The sequence below is a fragment of the Rhinopithecus roxellana genome, chromosome 4 (assembly GCF_007565055.1).
Source record: "Rhinopithecus roxellana isolate Shanxi Qingling chromosome 4, ASM756505v1, whole genome shotgun sequence".
NCBI lineage: Eukaryota > Metazoa > Chordata > Mammalia > Primates > Cercopithecidae > Rhinopithecus > Rhinopithecus roxellana.
The window spans coordinates 167922552-167926150 of NC_044552.1; the positions used below are offsets into that span (position 1 = coordinate 167922552).

At 34.5% G+C, this 3599-nt stretch overlaps 1 non-coding gene across 1 annotated transcript; it reads right to left on the reverse strand.

The window, feature by feature from the left end:
* Window positions 1-2415: 2415 nt before the first annotated feature.
* Window positions 2416-2522, reverse strand: LOC115897091. Its single transcript, XR_004057038.1, has one exon. It is a non-coding gene; the product is annotated as a U6 spliceosomal RNA (small nuclear RNA).
* Between the last annotated feature and the right edge of the window lie 1077 nt (window positions 2523-3599).

Consider the following 3599-nt stretch of genomic DNA (forward strand, 5'->3'; position numbering starts at 1 on the left):
ATGGGCATTTAGGTTGATTCCATGTCTTTGCTATTGTAAATACTGCTGAGATGAACATACACATTGCATGTGTCTTTATAATAGAATGATTTATATTCCTTTGGCTATATACTCAGTAATGAGATTACTGGGTAGTTTTATTTTTAGGCCTTCAAGGAATTGCCAAACTATTTTCTACAATAATTGAACTAATTTACACTCCTATCAACAGTTTTTAAGTGTTCCTTTTTCTCTGCAACCTCACTAGCACCTGTTATTTTTGACTTTTTAATAGTAGCCATTTTTACTGGTGTGAGATGTTTTCTCATTGTGGTTTTGGTTTGTGTTTCTCTAATGATCAGTGTTGGTCAGCTTTTTAAAATATGCTTATTTGTATGACTTCTTTTGAAAACTATCTGTTAATGTCCTCTGCCCACTTTTTAATGGGGTTGTTTGGTTTTCTTGTGAATTTATTTAAGTTTCTTGTAGATGTTGGATATTAGATCTTTGTCAGATGCATAGTTTGCAAAACTTTTCTCCCATTCTGTAGGCTTTCTGTTTAATAGTTTCTTTTGCTATGCAGAAGCTCTTTAGTTTAATTAGATCTATTTGTCAAATTTTGTTTTAGTTGCAATTGCTCTTGGTGTTTTTATCATGAAATATTTGCCTGTTCCTGTGCCAAGAATGGTTTTGTCTAGGTAGTCTTTCAGAGATTACATAATTATGATTTACATTTAAATCTTTAATCAATCTTGAGTTGATTTTTGTATATGATGTAAGGAAAGGGGTTAAGTATATGGTATAAAGAAAGGGGTCAATCTTCTGCATATGGCTAGCCAGTTATCTCAGCACCATTTATAGAATAGAGAGTCCTTTCCCCATTGCTTGTTTTTGTCAGCTTTGTCAAAGGTCAGATGGTTGTAGTTGTGTGGTCTTACTTCTGGGCTTCCTATTCTACCCAAAGAAATCAAAGAAACAAACAAGTGGAAAATATTCTGTGCTCATGGATAGGAAGAATCAACATAATTAAAATGGCCATTCTTTTTGTGGCAATTCTGAATGGGATTGTGTTCCTGATTTTGCTCTTGGCTTGTCTATTGTTGGTGTGTAGGAATGCTAGGGATTTTAGTGCATTTATTTTGTATCCTGAGACTTTGCTGAAGTTGTTTAAGTTTAAGGAGCTTTTGAGTCAAGACTGTGGTGGTTTCTAGATATCAGATCATGTTGTCTGCAAACAGGGTTAGTTTGTCTTCCACTCTTCCTATTTGAATGTCCTTTATTTCTTTCATTTGCCTGATTACTCTGGTCAGGACTTCCAATATTATGTTGAATAGCAGTGGAGAGAGAGGACATCCTTATATTGTGCTGGTTTTCAAAGGGGAATGCTTCCAACTTTTGCCCATTCAATATGATGTGGGCTGTGGGTTTGTCATCTATGGCTCTTATTATTTTGAGGTATGTTCCTTCAATACCTAGTTTGTTGACAGTTTTGCTTTTGTTTGTGTTGTTTTTGGTTTTTAGAGATAGAGTCTCACTCTGTTTCCCAGCCCAGAGTACAGTGGTGAGATCTTGGCTAATTGCAACCTCCGCCTCCTGGGTTCAAGTGATTCTTATGCCTTAGTCTCCTGAGTAGCTGAGACTACTGGTGCACACCACCATGGACAGTTGTTGTTGTTGTTGTTGTTGTTGTTGTTGTTATTATTATTATTATTATTATTATTATTATTATTGTATTTTCAGTAGAGACGGGGTTTCACCATGTTGCTCAGGGTGGTCTCTAACTCCCGGATTTAAGTGGCCCATCCACTTCAGCCTTCCAAAGTGCTGGGATCACAGGTGTTAGCCCCCGCACCCGGCCAGTTTGTTGGGAGTTTTTAACTTGAAGGCATGTTGAATTTTACCGAAAGCCTTTTCTACATCTATTGAGATAATCATGTGGCTTTTGTCTTTAGTTCTATTTATTTATGTGATGAATTGCATTCATTGATTTGAGTATGTTCAATTAATCTTGCATCCCAGGGATAAAGCCTACTTGATTATGGTGGATAAGTTTTTTGATGTGCTGCTGGATTCAGTTTGCCAGCATTTTGTTGAGGATTTTTGCATCAATGCTCATCAAGGATATTGGCCTAAAGATTTCTTTGTATGTGTGTGTCTCTGCCAGGTTTTCATATCATGATGATACTGGCCTCATAGAATGAGTTTTGGAGAAGGCCCTCCTCCTCAGTTTTTTTGGAATAATATTAGTAGCAATGGTACAAGCTCTTTTGTGAACATCTGGTAGAATTTGGCTGTGAATCCATCTGGTCCTAGGCTTTTTATTTGGTTGGTAAGGTATTTATTACTGGTTCAATTTCAGAGCTATTATTGGTCTGTTTAGAGATTAAATTTCTTCTTGGTTCAGTCTTGGGAGGGTGTATGTCTCCAGAAGTTTATAAAAATATGGAACACTTCATGAATTTGCATGTCATCCTTGTGCAGCGGGCATGCTAATCTTCTTTGCATCTTTCTGATTTTATTATATGTGCTGCCAAAGTGAGCAGAGCAGATTTCAAAAGATAAGGACATACTGATTATTAGATACATTTGTTGGCTCAAGAAGCTGTTATTCCAATCTTAGAGGTGTCCTATTTAAAGTTCATATGTAAAATATAATCTGAAGCATCTTAAAATCATCTGGCTACTTTAAAAAATAATTTAAAATATCTGTCCTAATTACCAGACCAGTAGAAATAGGCATATAATAAGTGGCTAATAACTACTTGATGGATTAAGTTATTTTGGGATAAAAATTGTGTTGTTTTAAATGAGCTAGGCCGCTGGTAGTAAACTGCATACCTATTTTGTTTTGTTAGTCTTTTGTCATTATGCACTTTAATTTTTACTTAACAATGGTGAAGAAAGCAATAAATTACTTGTCAGCAGATGATGTTAACAAATGGTACTGAGACATATTAAATTATGAAATAAATATAAAATGATGTATTATAAAAATATTTGTTTTATTTCTATGCTGGTGAAAGTTTGTAAAATGATTAACATTTATTTCTTAGCATGTTTTGTTTACAACTTTTTGCTACACTTGTATTAGAAACATGTAATGTCTTTTAATTTTACTGTTTGTTGTTAGTAAGAGGTTCTCAAATGTATGTGCCTCAAAGCAATATAATTTTGATTTTTGTTCAAGTATATTTCATTCACAGACTGACAGATACCTCTACTCGTTGTAGTTGGTAACAAACCCAAGCAGATGGAGAATCCACCATGTAAACTATATCCCTCTCTATGTCAGTCTCACAGAGGCAATTACATATTATTGGAAACAATATACAGAATTTATTTACCAGAATTACATGGAACAAGCACATACTTACAAAGGAGCCAGAAAATGCAATTCTACCCTTATTCCTGGAAGATATACAGGTGGAATTATTTTGGGGGCATCAAAATGGCTACTACATTGTTCATTATATTTTTTGTTGTAATAGCAATTTATATGTATTGTAAGTTAGCATAGTGTAGTGATTACAAGTATATATTCTAGAGCTTGGATACTGGATTTTAAATTGTGGCTCTGCCATTTAACTAGCTGTAAGTTCAACTATCTGTTTTTTAGTTTT